This window comes from Bos indicus, chromosome 10 (genome assembly GCF_029378745.1).
Source record: "Bos indicus isolate NIAB-ARS_2022 breed Sahiwal x Tharparkar chromosome 10, NIAB-ARS_B.indTharparkar_mat_pri_1.0, whole genome shotgun sequence".
NCBI lineage: Eukaryota > Metazoa > Chordata > Mammalia > Artiodactyla > Bovidae > Bos > Bos indicus.
Window position 1 is genome coordinate 44,425,395 of NC_091769.1, and position 17,854 is coordinate 44,443,248.

At 42.2% G+C, this 17,854-nt stretch overlaps 1 non-coding gene across 1 annotated transcript; it reads right to left on the bottom strand.

Annotated features, from left to right (window-relative positions):
• Positions 1-4,960: 4,960 nt before the first annotated feature.
• On the bottom strand, positions 4,961-5,032 carry TRNAC-GCA (transfer RNA cysteine (anticodon GCA)). The gene has a single exon. It is a non-coding gene; the product is annotated as a tRNA-Cys (tRNA).
• Between the last annotated feature and the right edge of the window lie 12,822 nt (positions 5,033-17,854).

The following is a 17,854-nucleotide window of genomic DNA, read 5'->3' on the forward strand; positions in this document are numbered from 1 at the left end:
GAATCAAGTGGCTTGGCCAGAGTCACACAGCTGATACATGGGATAGCCAGACCCTGAATCTGGAGTCTGAGCCTGCGCTCTTCAACCTCTAAATTATATTCATAATGCAGGGTGCTGCTTCTTGAGAAAGGCTCCTATGACCACAAGAGCTCACACTTATGATTCATATTTAGTTAATATCAAAGTATTTCTTTACATTAATCTCTTGCCTTAAACCAAAGCAATCTTAAGCAAGAAGAACAAAGCAGGAGGCACATATGCCTTGGTTTCAAAATATGCTACAAAACTATAGTAATCAAAACAGTATTGCACAGGCCTAAAAGCAAATATTTAGAACCCCAAAACAGAATAGGGAACACAGAAATAAATCCATGCATATACAGTCAACTGATTTTTGACAAAGGTGCCAAGAATACACAATTAAGAAAGGATGATCTCAACAAACTGTTGAGAAAACCAGATATCCACAAGCAGAAGAATGAAATTGTACTCATATCTCACATGATATATAAAAGTCAACTCAAAATGGATTAAAGACCTAAACTTAAGACTTAAAACTAATAGGAGAAAACATAAAGGAAAAGCTTCTTGACCCTGGTCTGACCAATGAATTATTTTGGATATTATCCCCAAAGCAAAAATAAACAAATGGGAATGCCTCAAACCAAATAGCTTCTACACAGCAAAAGAAGTAATCAGCACAGTTAAAAAAACAACTTACACAATGAGAAAAAATATTTGTAGACTGTATCTGATGAGAAGTTAATATCCAAAGTATATAATATAAGGAACTCAACTCAAAGCAAGAAAACAAGGTTATTAACCTGATTTTAAAATGGTTAACAGAGGACTTGAATAGATATTTCTCAAAAGAAGACATGCAAATGGACAACAGGTACATGAAATGTACTCAATATATAGCTAATCAACAGGGATATGCAAATTAAACTTACAAAATATAACCTCACACCTGTTAGGATGGCTGTTATCCACAAGACAAAAGGTAAGTATTGAGGGTGTTGAGAAAAGAGAACCTTTGTGCACTGTTGTTAAAAATGTAAATTAGTACAGCCGTTATGGAAAGCAGTTTGGAGGTTCCTGAAAAAAGTTAAAAATAGAGCTACCATAGATCTGGAAATTCTGCTTCTGGGTGTATGTCCAGTGGAAATGAAAATCAGTGTTTTGAAGAGATATGTGCACTTCCATTTTCATTGCAGCATTATTTACTGTGCCAAGATATGGGAACAACCTAAGGAACTGTCAACAGATGAATGAATAAAGAAAATGTGTGTATGTGTGTGTGTGTGCATGCTGCTGCTACTGCTAAGTCGCTCAGTCGTGTCCGACTCTTTGCCACCCCATGGACCGCAGCCTACCAGGCTCCTCCGTCCATGGGATTTTTCCAGGCAAGAGTACTGGAGTGGGGTGCCATTGCCTTCTCCGGAACACATATATAGAGCATGTGTATATGTCGGACACGACTGAGTGACTTCACTTTCACTTTTCACTTTCATGCCTTGGAGAAGGAAATGGCAACCCACTCCAGTGTTCTTGCCTGGAGAATCCCAGGGACGGGGGAGCCTGGTGGGCTGCCGTCTATGGCGTCGCACAGAGTCAGACACGACTGAAGCAACTTAGCAGCAGCAGCAGCAGCATATATGTGTTCTCTCTCTATCTATGTGTGTGTGTGTGTATATATATATATATATATGCTCTGATATTATTCAGACTTTAAAAAGAAGGAACTCTTGTAATTTGTGATAACACAGATGAACCTGGTAGACATTATGCTAAGTAAAATGGACGAGACACAGAAAGACAAATACTGTATGATGTCACTTATATACAGAATCTAAAGAAGTCAAACTCTTAGAAGCAGAGTAGAATGGTGATTTCCAGGGACAGAGGGGTGGAGAAAATGGGAAAATGTTGTTCAAAGGATAGGAAGTTCGTATATGCAGGATGAACAAGTTATAGAAAGCTAATATACACTACGGTGACTATAGTCAACAATACTGAATTGTAAACTGAAAATTTGCCGAGAGTAGATTTTAATCATTCTTATCAAAAAAAGAAAAAGTAACCGTGAAAAAAAAAGAAAAAGTAACTGTGAAGTGATGGGTATGTCAATTAGCTTGTGGTAAACATTTCAAAATGTATACATATATCAAGACATCATGTTTTATACTTTAAATATGTTTCTATAAAGCTGGAAAGAAATACCAGTAACATGAATAGACTACTATTACTATTCATATGTGTACATGGCATCTCCACTCTACATTAAAGCTATTGAGGACAGCCTATTACTTCCAGGGCCCATTAGAAAGTCAATATTGTCAGGGTGCCGGACCAGAGTATGGACTCAACGTCTGATCTCTTTTCCTGTATCCCACCCCACCCAGTGCCTAGCACAGTGCTATATCCATATTTGATGCTTCAAAAATATAACTTGAAGACAATAAAGTGAAAGCCCCTCAGTCGTGTCTGACTCTTCGCGACGCCATGGACTATACAGTTCGTGGAATTCTCTAGGCCAGAATACTGGAGTGGGTAGCCTTTCCCTTCTCTCCTTCTTCAGGGTAGAAGGGAAAGGCTACCCACTCCAGGATACAATAAGGACACACAAAATTTTATTTCAGAGTTTTAGGTCTAAGCTCTACATACTGCTTTCGTCTGTCAGACTACACTTTGCCTATTTTGTGCTGTAAGACAAATAATAACTGCAGGAAGGCTTATTACAGAACTTTCCGATAAATTAAGGCAGACTAATAGCATGGCAGTCCACTCCAGCACTCTTGCTTGGAAAATCCTGTGGATGGAGGAGCCTGATAGGCTATAGTCCATGGGGTCGCAAAGAGTCAGACACGACTGAGTGACTTCACTTTCACTTTCAATAGCAATCTTATCCTGAAATAACATCTGAACTAAAGCACTGATATGATTACCCTCAGCCTCTGAGTGAATTTAAATAATTTTTCCCTCCTCTCTCTCTCTTAGAGCAAAGATTAACCTGTTTGCAAAAGAATGGGACTGGAAAGATAAGACTCACAGGCACAGAAAATGACCAGTGGTCAGAGAGATGGGCTAGCAATGTCCACAGAGGCCTGCCCTTGGCCCCCAAGTCATTCTCCCCAGCTCTGCCCACTCCCCTCACCACACAGTCTGTGTGTTTGGGGTTCTGTGACCTGTCATGGATTTCCTGTCCAGACTCTGCTGCTATAAATCATGGCTGCTCGGGGCTATATGCTGTGTGCCAAGATCAGAATTGTCAGTATCTAGAATCCTGCAGACAACTTCTGCTGTAGTCTTCTCCTTTGGATTTTGAAAAGTGCCCTTGTTAAAAAAAAAGAAAGAAAGAAAAGGTGTTCAAGTACTGAGGGGTCCAAAACTTGCTAAGGATGAAGTTGAAGCATTATTAAACCAGGAAAACTGAAATTTAGATGATTTTGAGGTTACCTTTTAGGGCATAGGTTGTGGGATTCAGCATTACAGACATAGTGGTTCTATCTCAGGGGAACATTTTCAGAAGCTGAGAAAGAAACACAGAAATGCTCTCCCCTGCCTGAAATAATCCTCACATAATCAACTAAGTCAAGTCATATTGGTGCAAAGATGGCACCTTAGGGATTGTATGTATCTCTTCCTCTAATACCCTCTGCCATGGAGCCTAAACACCAGGTCCAGCCTGACTCCTCTGTGTTCTGCGCCAACTAAGAAAAATTAGATCAACCGTCAACAATAAGTGAAAGTAGCTCAGTTGTATCCGATTCTTTGTGACCCCATTGACTATACAGTCCATGGAATTCTCCAGGCCAGAATACTGGAGTGGGTGGCCTTTCCCTTCTCCAGGGGATCTTTCCAACCCAGGGATCAAACCCAGGTCTCCCACATTGCAGGAGGATTCTTTACCAATTGGAGCCACAGGGAACAGATAACACTTATAAAGCACTTACTAAAGCCAAACAATGTTCCGGCACTTTGTATTCACTCAGTTAATTCTCACAACAATCCTATGACATAGGATTTATATCCACCCTGCCCTCCATCCCCCAACTTATGGTTGAACAAATTGAGGTATAGAGAGGTATAGTAACTTGCTGAAGCTCATAGGTAGCTGGCAGATTTGGGATTCAAATATAGGCAAGTCCAGCCCTGGGACCCACCTGAAACACTATAATGTGTGCTGAGAAGGAATCTTGAGTAGAGGTGGGGAGAATAAGGGGAGGACATATGTAGAAGGGATGAGACCGCATGGATAGTTAAAGATGGTCGCAGATTCTTTGCCACTCCTCCCTTCAAGAGAGAAAGTCCATCTGGACTGGCCCTGTGGTTTGCTTTGGCCAAGAGAATGTAGCAGAAGTGACATTGTGTTGGCTACAGGCCTAAGTGTGAAAAGGTCCAATAGCTTCTGCTTTTCTCCTGTTGGAAGCCAGCTGTAAGGAATTCTAGTTTATCCTGTTGTAGAGAGAGGGGCCACATGGAAGAGCCTGGAGGATGAGAGAGACATCTCATGGATGAAGCCCATATGGAGGAGCCTGGAGGCACCCTAGCCGACAGCATACAGCCGCCAGTCATATGAGAAGGGCCTTAATGAACTTCCAGTCCAGCCCAGCCGCCAGCCAATAGGATCATATGAGTGGTCCCAAGAAAGACCAACAGAAGAACAACACAATCAACTCATAGAATGATAAATATGTTTTCAAACTCTAAGTTTTAGGATGGTTTGTTACATAGCAATAGTTAGATGTTACAACCATCTGATACAGATGGTTGTTGAATTACTTGACCTTAAAGTTCCTTCTTACCGTGAAAGTTTGTGAATCAGTTAAAGTTAAGTCGCTCAGTCGTGTCCAACTCTTTGCAACCCCGTGGACTGTAGCCTACCAGGCTTCTCCATCCATGGGATTCTCCAGGCAAGAATACTGGAGTGGGTTGCCATTTCCTTCTCCAGGGCATCTTCCCAACCTAGGGATCGAACCCAGGTCTCCTGCATTGCAGGCAGACGCTTTAACCTCTGAGCCACCAGGGAATCAGTTTTTAAAGGAGATAAGCAAATTTGGCTGGAGCAAAGTGCCTGTGTAGGAAAAGAAAGGTTAGGAGTAGGTGAGAAATTTGAACTTTGGCTGGTAGGTTTTAAAGATGGAAGTGAAGGAGAAGGTCTCTATTTTGGGCAGACTAACAGAGTGGCAGCATATAGAGCAGACATGTGAACATATAAGACACGTGTGAAAAAGAAGCAGTCAGGGGAGCCTGGTTGCTGAGGCAAAAACATGCAGTTAAAAATTACTGAGCAACAAGGCATCAAATGCAGAATTGATCATTAAGTCTTTAAAGCACAGATGTTTTCTGTTTTAACTACAGAATCTATCAACTCTTCCTTTTTTCCAATTGTAAGTGTTCCTCCATGGGAAAATACATGGTATGTGATTAAGAACCTGGGTTTTGTTTAAGAAAAACTTGGTTTGAAGCCTGTTCTCTGCCACCTTCTACCTAAGTGACAGGGTCTTAGCTTCCTCATAGTTAATTGGGCCTAGTGATACTTGCCTCACTTGGGTATTACAAAGATAAGAAAAGGTGATATCTGATTTTGGTAAATAGCTGAAAGTGCCCACATAATGCAAATACTCTGATGACTGTGTCTGTTCACAGAACACTTCCTGTTGGGAGTGTCAGGTGGGCAGGTGGTTCGTCCTATCTCCATGTAGGAACTCTTGGTAAGAGCCTTCTTCTACACATGCCTTCCAGGGTCATTCAGGTCATGACCTTTCCAACTGGAAAGGAGGAGGATGAGTATGGAGGAGCCTAAAAAGTGGTATGGGGCCAGCTCAGAAGTGGTACATACTTCTACTCACATTCCATTGGCAAGAACATAAGCACATAGCTACCCAGGCTGCAGAGAGGGCTGGCAAGTCCCAGCTACAGTCCCACTCAGAGGTGGACAGAGGCAAGAGACAAGTGGATAGTAGTTAACATGACCGAGCTACCCAACCAGCCTGACAGTATCTGCCACCAGAAAACACCCAGGACAATTAAGTCAATGTTTTTTCAGAGCATCAGAATATTTTCAGTCTCCTTGAGTGACTCTAACATGTGGCAAAGTCTGGGAGCCGGCTAAGCCACCCCTGCTTGGGTTTTATTACTTGCAGCTGAAAGCATTTCTCACTTACCATTTCTCTGGGGCTGTGCTTCTCTACCTTGTATGCACAGTATACTTACCTAAGTATGTGTGCTCAGTCATGTCCAAGTCTTTGTGACCTCATGGACTGTAACCCACCAGGCTCCTCTGTCCATGGGATTTTTCAGGCTAGAATACTGGGGTGGGTTGCCATTTTCTTTTCCAGGAGCTCTTCCCTACCGAGGGGTGGAACCCATGTTTCTTGCATCTCCTTCATTGGCAGGTGGATTCTTTACTACTAGCGCCACCTGGGAAGCCCTATACTCACCTGGGGATCTTTAAAAAATTTCAGTGTCCAGATAGCACTCCAACACCATTACATCAGAATTTCTGGGAGTGGGACTCAGGCACCAGTGGTGTTTAAAGCTCTCCAGGCAGGTTTGAGAAGCGCCACACTCTGAAAAGAAAAATTATTAGAAACTTACCTTTGCACACTTATCTATCTCATGGTTTAAGACTGCACTTCTCAAGATTTAATGAGCATAGGAGTCACTTGGAGTCCTTGGCTACGGTAAGATCTGCTAAATGTCTCCCTTACTAAAGGAATATCCTCTTTCTTGGCAAATAAATACTCTGTCTGTACAATGATATTATCTAGTCTCTCAACTACCTTTCACCTGATAGCTTTAGCATCCATTGATCTTTCTTGCCATAATCAAATATTACTTAGAAGTTACAAAACAATTAGTTTTCTATCATTATGTCAATATTTCTTATCCAGCATATCTTCTTTCCTTTTTTTATTAACTTATTAATTATAGTCATTATTATTTTTGATGCTCTCATTGTTCTAAATTTAGTCAGTGGGAGCCCTTTGAGCCAGTTCCTGGAACCTTTTGACACAATCCCATTTGTCTTGGAGTGTTCCCATACTTTCTGAAACAGCAGTATGTCAAAGCTCACCTTGTTCTTTTCCTGCCTTAAACATGGACTCAGCCGTTTCCCCCAAAGAGCCTTAGTACTTTTTATTGGAGAGTGAATTTTTGTTGTTTTCTGATATTAAAAGCAATACATGCTCATTTCAGAAAAATTAGAAAATGAAGTATAGAAAAGAAAATGAAAACCACATATTACTCTACCATTTAGAGCTAACCACTCTTAACATTTATTGTGTCCTTATTTCCACGGCTTAAAAAATATGTATCTATAAGTGCATAATTTAAATTTTCACTTAATATTGTGTATTCTGTATTGTTCTATGCTTTTTTATCAACTATATCCATGCCATTAGATATTCTTTAAAATCAGAATTCCAGTGGTTTTTATTATAGAAACTATGCCTTAAAGTTTTTGAATCTTTCCCAGAGCATCACAGCTATCTATTGTGGTAAAATTAAAACCATTCTGCAGCTATTAACCTGCATTGTAAAGCCTCATTGAGGAATTAGGGCATTAGCCGAGTACTGAAAGAAATAATAATGCCATGCAAAGAAGACATCCTTTTAGAAAAAAAAAATTCTAAAAGGCAATGTATTCATGTGAGATTTACTCTATTAGTTACTGTGAGTGGATACATTTCCTTGACTCTAGGTACTTCAGTGTCTTAAAGACAACCACCTAATAAATAAAACACAAGGGAATCAATTCAACACCAAACTGAAATCAATTTTTTTTAAATATGGTTGACTGACAAAAAGAGATGACTCTTGTACTTATTCCTTGCAGTATGATGTTGGGAATGTTATTTAATTGCTCTGAGGCTTAGTTTTCTAAGTCTGTAGATTAATAGTAGTTTCTCCTACATAGCATTATTATGGCAACTAAATAATAATTAAAAGTGTCTGGCATAGTATCTGGCTCAGTAAATGTTAAGTGTTAGAATTATCACTGCAAACTAGAATGGAGGATACGATTTGAGCTAGCATTAAAGGAAGAGCAGGATTTAGGCTGATGGTGGCTGGATTGAGGGGCATTCTGGAAGCAAGAGGCAACCCTTGTACAGAGTTCAGAACACCAAGTTCTATTGAGTGAAGCTGTTGAGCTGGATGGGGATTTCTGTGTGAAGATTAAACAAACTTGCTCTTGCTGATGCCAACCAGGGTTCTTGGCCTTCCCTAACCAATAGAGGTTGACTAGAGGCCAGACAGGAGATTCATGCAAGGCTTTATTGGGGCCCCAAGTAACAGATTCCTTTGCTTGCTTGCTCCCTAAGTGTAGGGGGAGGAGGTGACAAGCTTGCTCCTTATATTGGGTGAGGGTAGGGGTGCTTACAGGAGTCAGTTCGGAGACGTGTCTTAGGTGTTTTTCCCTCCTCTTAGGTGATGTTGAGCTCAGGAGCATGTGCAGTACCTTGCTTTTTTTGCTCCAAACTCTTCAAAAGTGGCAGCTGGGTTTTTTGGTCTCTCTCAATCTTTTGTTCAGAATCTGCCCTAACTGAACATGCGTGAAGTTATTTTTAGTCCCATTTAGTTCAGTCCCATTTTGTTGCTCAAGGAGAAGTGTGTCCAGGTGCGAGCACTGCAGCAGAGCGCCAGGTCCCAGCTTGTCTCATTGCGACAACACTGCAGGACAGAGTAATCATTTACCTCGCATCCTTCTTTGTCATACATTAATCTATCATTTCTGTTGGCTTAGATCAAAGCATTGGAGGCATTTTTAATAGGGAAAGAGTTGAAAACATCTCATTGGAAAGCAGACAAAATATTAGCCAAGCCCATGCCTGCCTGGATTTTAATAGTACCCAAAGCTTCTCCAGTGGCTCAGTGGTAAAGAATCTGCCTGCAATGCAGGAGACACAGGTTCAATCCCTGGGTCGGGACAATCCCCTGCAGGAGGGTGAATGGCAACCCACTTTAGTATTCTTGTTAGGAAAATCCCATGGACAGAGGAGCCTGTCAGGCTACAGTCCATGGGGTCACAGAGTCAGACATGACTGAAGTGACTGAGCATGTCCAAGAGACTTTAGCAGCTTTGAAGTATTTTCAGTGTTTATCTCATTCCATGTTCCCTCTACTCCTCTTTCCTCTTTCAGATCTGATGAGGTTCTTAGAATTACCCTAAAAGGTGACCCTGGTCACCCTGACCAGGTTATAAAGTGGTCAAGCAGATGGTAGACTACTTATAGCTGTGTAACTACAGGAAGATTAGTCTGGGTCCTGAGTATCTCATCTTTAGAATCGCAACAATAGTGTCTACTATACAAGATCATTATAAGAATGAAATGTCATATATGTAGCATCTAATACCATGCCAGCAACTCCTATGTGTATAGGATAAACAGCAAATAGTAGCATTTATATTTATGATGATATATTTAAGACTGAACACCCTTCTACTTCCTGCTTTCAGATCCTCCCTTCCTTTGCACTGTTTCTTATCAAATTTGTAAGTTATAATCTCTGTCAGATGCGTTGCCTTACATATGAGGTAAACTCCTGTGTCCTCCTACTCTAGTGATCCGTGCAGTTTGTTCATTAATTTCGCAAACATGTATTAGGGTATTGTGCTTCACTGTGACAGATCCTGGGCATCCACAGAAGGGCACATGTCTGAAAAAAGAAAATAATCAAGCCCCCGTGACTATGTTCAGAGTTGAAAGTGGGAAATATATGTCTGGAAATACTGCTGATTAAGCAAGTGTGAAATTAGAATAATTGAAAGATTTTAGCCATTTAAGGAGATACGTCTTGCGGAGAGCCTCAAAGCAAGGTGGGCATTTGATATCTTTATCTGGGAACACACCCTCCAGATTATCTCAGCACAAGTGGGAGAAACGTGGCTATGTACCTGAAACATTTCCAGTTCCTTCCGGGGCAAAAGTGAGAGTCTTACACAGAGGTCTTCCCAGAAGAGCATGACGGAATTAGAAACCAGAGCCAGCAATGCATCTTTAAATTCTGGGTTGCAATATTTTGTGAAGGGTCTTCCTCTAGCCCATAGCTTCTAAAAATATCCTCAGCTTTTGGTTCAGAAGACTAAGACATTATACTGCGAATCTTTCTGAAATAATTCAGTGAGCCCAGACAGGCTACTCCAAGTCACCCTAAACCACCTGCATAGTTCAGCTATATGTAGCAATGTACATATTTAAACAAAGAGAAAACAATTTATTGGATTAATGGTGGAGGAGAGGAGGATATAGAAATGGTACCACTTACCTGGCATCCCTCGTTCACCCATTAAACACCGGGTTTTGAGTGCCTTTTGTGTGTCAGGCACTGCGCCAGGTGTATGAACCCAGCAAGTTTCAAAGCATTCCTCTCCTAGGGATGAAATGACTCTGAGACCCAGTATTAACTATCAGCACTAATTGATTAGTATTAATTGTACCAACCACAGATAATTTGCAGGGTCCCCATCTTTACCGTCCCAGAGGGAACTGGAGAGGGTTGGGGATCAGGGAATACCAGCTGCAGCAGCCCCAACTCCTATGAGGAAGAGATCATTGATCTCTCTTCCTCAAGTCTCTGCAGAAGTGAGCATGTTATTTCTCACTTGCTCACTGACCCCCTAAAGCCCCATCAGTGAGAAGATAATCTATTATTATTGGCTCAATTTCTCTACCTTCCGTAGAGACACAAGTTTAATAAATCTGAGCATTCTTCTGGCTGGGTCAAGTTGACCACGATAAAATTAACATTCACTTCAGGATACATTTTGATCTAAACCATTCTCTGTAGCTAAACTTTCAAGAGGGAGGAAATAGCATCGTACTCAACACTGGAAAATGCTATTAATAAACACACAGGCTGAGGCTTTATCTACCTTTTCTTATAAAAAGCTCAAGTTAGAAAGTCACAAGCAAAACTTTTAAAATACCCTCATTATCTGTAAAGATATTTCCAGGAATAAGTGACAAAACCCCCAATTCAAACTCCCTTGAAGAATAAAGAATGACGTTGCTGCAGCTCAGGAAGTGCAAGGGGCAGGCAGCCTTCGAGGCTGGTTGATTCAGTGAGGCAAAAACATGTATAAGGATCCAGGCCGTTTTTGTCTTTTCACCCACCACCTTCTGTGTTGGCATCATCCTCAGGGGAGTGGCAAGACGATTACAACGGTTCGGTTATGAAACCTAGACAGCAGTCTTCACAAGAAGGAGGAAGAGGGACAGGTCTTCTTGCTACTATACCATCAGAATGTTTCCCCAGAAGCCTTAACAGATTTCAGCCTCCATGTCTCATTGGTTCCTTAACGCAACACTAGCACAGGAGATGGGATTGCACTTGGCCCGTGGACACCACCCCTGGAACTGGAGATGGAATCGGCATCACCTGGGGCACCTAGCTGTATGGGGGGGGATGGAGAGCTCAACAAAGCTGGAGTCTCTGAGTAAGAAGGTGGGGGAATGGGTGCTGGGTAAATTACATTTGTTTGCTGGAAACAGAAAACCTAACTTACAAGGGACTTAGGAGAAAAAAATAATTTTCTCTCATAAAGCAAAGGATCATGTTAGCTGGCTGCTGTCATTGATTCAGCAGCTTGGTGAGGTCATAGACAGAGACTGGGTGATGCTGTTGACCTTCCCCTCCCCCATGTTTGTCACTTCTTGACTTCAAGATGGCCTCTCAAGTTCCATACATCATCTTGGGATTCAGAGCAGGGAGAAGGGGAAAGGGGACCGACTGCACAAAGTACCATGTGCTGAGATTGACAGAGAAGTAGATTTAACCCCACTGTCCTACAAGGGACTACAATTCACACACGGGAACAAGACACACAGTGTCAGTGTCAAGAGAAGGATGCAAACAGCTATCAAGGAGCACCAGAATGCTCATCAGGGCTGCTGCCCCACCCCCGCCTCTGGTCCCCAACACCGCCCACCATCCCCCACCCCCCATCCACACCCCCCACGCCCCGCCCCCCAGTGTGGCAGTCCTGCTGTTACTGGCCTTGCCCAGAAATCATGGTCTGCACACTCTAAGTGAGCAGATCTTTGTCTACTTATCCTTTAAAGGGACGCTGCTTTTTCTGTTGGGAAGATAGATAAATAAATGAGTTGGAGGCTCTAGGATGACAGTATTGAACTGGCAGGGGTCCAGGGTGGCTGGGAAGAGATGACATTTCATGGGTCTGGCAGCAGAACAGTTGAGGTGTGACTGAATGTAACAGGGGACTAGGACCTGTTTGGTGATGACACTATCTGAGCTTAGGTGAGCTCGTGGCTCAAGTTTCAGAGGGTCGGGCATCTCTTGTTGGCAGCCATCCAGGTGACATATTACATTCTGTAACCATGAGGTAAGTTTGGAAGAAGGTTAAGGGAAGGGTAGTTATTCTTCAGGCAGTCGCTTGAGTATTGCCTGTCTCCCGCAACATCTTAAATCCGGGCAACCTGGGGAGGTATGTCTTGCTTGCCTCGAGGCTGCTACCCTAACCTCTGGTGCAGGCGCTTCCTCTTGCCTTTAGGAACACACTCCAGAATCCCCCAGTGCCTTCACATCACACTGCCCCTTTGCTCTCCCCAGATTTCATCTTCTTCCCCGTCTCTCCAGCTTCTCTTCCTGCCTTGCTTCCCCTTCATACACAGTTTGGATAAGGAGTTCTGGTTCCTGAAGTGGCCCTGCAGCTCTCATTCTCTGGCCCTTTTCACTCAGCATGACTGCAGCTCCCTCCCCCGTGGCTTGTAGACCTCATCGTCTCCTGGGTTGCATTCCTTGAGCAGTTCTTAACAAGTGCCTCATTAGATGTTCGTTTTCCTCTGAGCACTGTCCCGGACTCTGCTTTATTTCTCACTCTCCATATCCTGCCTGGGTCCTTCATCCAAACTTACAATTAAAACCTCTGCTTCTATCTCCAGCACAGCTCTCTCTCCCAAACTCCACATAGATCTCCACTAGCCCAGCCCTGAACTCAACAGGGCCAAGACTGGGGACAAGCTCCAAGTGAGATCCCTCTCTTTCTAAAGGACACCAGCACTGGTAAGCCAGAAGCCTGCCAGTCATCCTAGAAGCCTCTGGGTATACATCTCATGCAACAGTCACCCTTATGAAGATGCTGCCTTCTGACTCTGTGGGATACTTAACCCCTCCTTCAAGCCTTCCATCACCATGTGTCATTATTTGGTGGCCCTCATGTGACAGGAGCTTCCCAGGTGGCTCACTGGGTAAAGAATCCTCCTGCAATACAGGAGATGCAGGCAGACATGAGTTTGATCCCCGGGTAGGAAGATCCCCTGGAGGAGGGCATGGCAACACACTCCAGTATTCTTGCCTGGAGAATTCCATGGACAGGGTAGCATGGTGGGGCTACAGTCCATAGGGTCACAAAGAGTCAGACATGACTGAAGAGACCTAACATGCATGCATGTGACAGACCCCTTGCTGCCTCCTCCCCTCAGAGCCTGCCTGAGTGAGTTACCCTGCCTCTGGGACCTAATAGCACCAATAGCCCCCAGCCTCTTCTTGTGAGGAACTTGTGATTAGATTTTTAAAATTTTTATTTTAATAATTTTATGTATTTATTTTGGGCTGTGCTGGGTCTTCATTGCTGAACAAGCTTTCTCTAGTTGTGGAGAGCAAGGGCTACTCTCTAGTTTCAGTGTGCAGGCTTCTCATTGCAATGACCTTTGTTGCTGAGCACGGGCTCTCGGGCACAGGGGTTTCAGTAGTTGCATCACATGGGCTCAGTAGTTGTGGCTCCCGGGACTCTAGAGCACAGGCCCAAGAGTTGTGGGGCATGGTCCCAGTTGCTCTGAAGCATGTGGGATCTTCCTGGACCAGGACATGAAACCCATGTCTTCTGCATTGGCAGGTGGATTCTTCATCACTGAGCTACCAGGGAAGTCCTGTGATTATATATGTGTGTGTGTGTGTTGGGGGGGGTGATTAAATATTTTAATCATGGGTTTCCTTCTTCCTCGCCTGTACTATCCTATCCTGTACTAGGATTTCCTCCAGGATGAGTCTCATGACAATTTTGAAATCTCCACCAACCAGCCTCTTAGGGCCTGGCACACAGTAGTTTGTTGTGTGAATTATTCAACAAAAGGCTGACAACAATTTTATACTATAAAAGATCATTATTACATTTTGGTCCACATAGAAAGGCCTTCCTAGGTAGCTCAGTGGTAAAGAATCTGCTGCCAGTGCAGGAGATTTAAGAGATGTGGGTTCAATCCCTGGGTCAGGAAGATCCCCTGGAGTAGGAAATGGCAACCCACTCCCATATTCTGGTCTGGAAAATTCCACGGACAGAGAGGCCTGGCAGAACTACAGTCCATGGAGTCACAAAGAGTCAGACGCAACTGAGCACACACACATCACATAGGAAAGGAGAGAAAAAAGCCACCGACAGTCCCATCACCCAAACATGAACTATAGTCACATTTGGGTATGTTTTTTTATCTTTAGTTCTATGGATAAGATTTATTTTTACCAATGGCAACCCACTACAGTACTCTTGCCTGGAAAATACCATGGATGGAGGAGCCTGGTAGGTTGCAGTCCATGGGGTCGCTAAGAGTCGGACACGACTGAGCGACTTCACTTACACTTTTCACTTTCATGCATTGGAGGAGGAAATGGCAACCCACTCCAGTGTTCTCGCCTGGAGAATCCCAGGGACGGCGGGGCGTGGTGGGCTGCTGTCTGTGGGGTCACACAGAGTCGGTCACAACTGAAGCGACTTAGCAGCAGCAGCAGCACGCATAATAATACTGCACCTGTAATTTTGAATCCTGCTTTTCTATTACAAATACTTATTTTTCATATGGTTAAATATATTTTCCAGCTTTATTGAGATATAACTGACATGTAACATTGTATAAATTTAAGGTATACAGCTTGATGATTTGATATTCGTATGTATTGTGAAATGACTACCATGATAATAGTTAATACCTCTGTTACCTTACAATTATCTTTTCATGTGTGTGGTGAGAATATTTAAAATGCTCTTAGCAACTCCAAGTGTAAAGTACAGTATTGTTAACTAAAGTCACCCTGCTGTATATTAGATCTCTAGAATTTATTCATCTTCAAATCATAAGTTTGTACCCTTCAAACAAGATCTCACCACTTCCCCTTCTCCTCAGCCCCTTGCTACCACAATTCCACTCTGTTTCTATGAGTCTAACTTGTTCAGATTCTACATATAGATGAGATTATACAATATTTGTCTTTTTCTGTCTGACTTATTTCACTGAGTATAATGCCCTCAAGATCCATCTGTGCTGCTGCAAATGGTAGGATTTTTCTTTTTTATGGCTGAATAATATGCCATTATATATAAGAAGATATATAATATATTATTGTTTACTCTTTAACTTAATAATTCTACTTATATATGGATTTTTCTGTTTACGTAGTCAGTTCACTATTTTCCTCTATGATTTCTTCTATTGATTACAACTTTAGAAAGGACTTTTCTATCCTTCTTTCCTTCTACTCTTTTTATGTTTTGATGAACTGGTATGTCTAATGCTTTTATCCACTTGAATTTGTTTTGGCATGTCACATAAAATAAAGGTCTAACTTAGTCTTTTTCTCCTCAGAGTTAAACAGTCAGGTAAGCATCATTTTTAATAAGATTACAATATTTTACATTTTATTGCATTTCAAAACAAGATTGCTAAAAGGAACTCCTGATGATGGTTCTAATGAAATAAATCTCATAATGTAATTTGGAACATGAGTTAAGTGTATGACATTCCAGGAGGTGGGGGCAGGGTGGGGCCAAATATGAGCTAGGCCTTGGAAATACAGACAACTCCTTTTAGGGGAGTATATTTTAGGCTGGTTCCTGAGCAAAGAGAAAAAGCAGGAATATGGTTATGGAGCCCTTAACCCCAGGAACATTCACATGGACAAATGATTGGCTTAGTAATGCCTAGATATCATGCTGCCACTTCCATTTTTGTGGGTTAGTCGCTCAGTTGTGTCCGTCTCTTTGCGACCCCTTGGGCTGTAACCTACCAGACTTCTCTGTCCATGGAATTCTCCAGGCAAAAATACTGGAGTGGATTGCCATTTCCTTCTCCAGGGGATCTTCCCAACCCAGGGATAGAACCCAGATCTCCTGCTTTGCAGGCAGATTCTTTACCATCTGAGTCATTAGGTCTATAAATACAATATGATACAAAGAAGAGAGAACAGATGGTGAAGATATTATTTTAAATTTGTATCACTTCATATTCAAACCTCATATCACTTCATATTCAATCCCGACCTTGTGTTAAACAATGACTCATATCTCCACAAGTTGCTAATTATTTTAAAGACCATAGGAACCCATATAAGCTGAATACAAATTGGTCTGCAAAAACCTACACTACCATCATTAATGTGTTCAATTCATATATTTATTCAAAAGTCATGGTGACTGTCCAATAGGAAAGGAATCACTCATGAGGCCATGCCCTCCACCACAGTGTGGATCAAGAGGGTCAGTATGCACGATGGTGGCCTGCCTTCACTTTGTAGATCTGGGTTTTATTTAGAAACTCAAGCACAGCACGGAGCACCAAGGGCCTCTGCTTGATTTAGTAGCATTAGCTAAGCTAAAGTGCCCATGAGCAGTACTGGAAAATTTGCCTTGTGCCCTTTTTAGCCATCATAACAGAAAGACATTACTTCTCATAATATCAGCATTGTCATTTTGCAGAACTGAGTGTATCAGCAAAAAAAAGAAAGAGAAAATTTTGCAGCTGCACACATACACAAACACACACACACATTTGGCTCAGCTTTACTGATGAGATCTTGACTTGGAAATGCAGTAATTTTGTCATTCATGCAACTTATAAAACAGACCCCAAACCATCACTAAATAAGTAGTTGTCACAGAACCATAGCAAATCCTTAAGCTACTCAACCACAGCCTATATACCAACTACCCAGACTTTTCTCTAAAAAAGTGATCAGAAAAAAAAAAAAAAAAGGTGGTCAAATGTTCAAGTTGGAACAAGGAAGGGATGCAACTCCCTTGTCTTACATTTTGAGGTTTTCAACCTGATTTTACAATGCCTTTTATCATTTACTATTTATTCACTCTCTCTGAGCCCTCTTTCCCAGCCAGGTTCCAAATTCTCTGAGTGTGGAGGCTGCCTCCTCTTGGTGGTTGGCTCTCCAGCCTAAGTGCCTCGTGCATGAAGGATGCCCAGGGGATGTAGAAGTCCTGGGCTTCACTTACACCTTTCAGCGCAGCCCCAGACAAGAAAATGCTGGGTTGGCTGAGAAGTTCAAGTTCTTCCATAAGATGTTATGGAAAAACTCTTACCGATCTTCTCAGCCAACCCAATACCCAGTGGTACATCTATTAATAGTCCATGTTGTTTGATGGCCTTTAAGGATGAACAAGACAGGCTTCAACAATAATTAATATATGATGATGGTAAAAATAACTGGTGTCTGGCAAAAAATGAGTTAGCTACCTTATCAAGATCATCAAGAATGATGATCCAATTTGTGGATTGTCTGGGCCCCTGGGTCTCCTGTCCTTTGTAAGTGGAACAGAGGAATGCACACTTTCCAATCTGGGTGTAGACACCAGTTCCTCATATCAGGTTGGCCAAACACAGCTCCTGGAAGCCTTTTCTCTGTGCGTAGTCCATGACAATCAGGGTTTGGGGGAAGGGGTGATTGTTTCTTATGCCATCTTTGAAAGTCTCTATTCATGTTTTATTTCTAGGAATTAAAAATAAAAATTTGGTTTACTGGTAATTTAAAGAATTAGGAATTGTTAAGTGTTTTGAAAGATAGCTTTATCAGGGTATAATTAAAATAATCTAGTTTTAGAGCACTG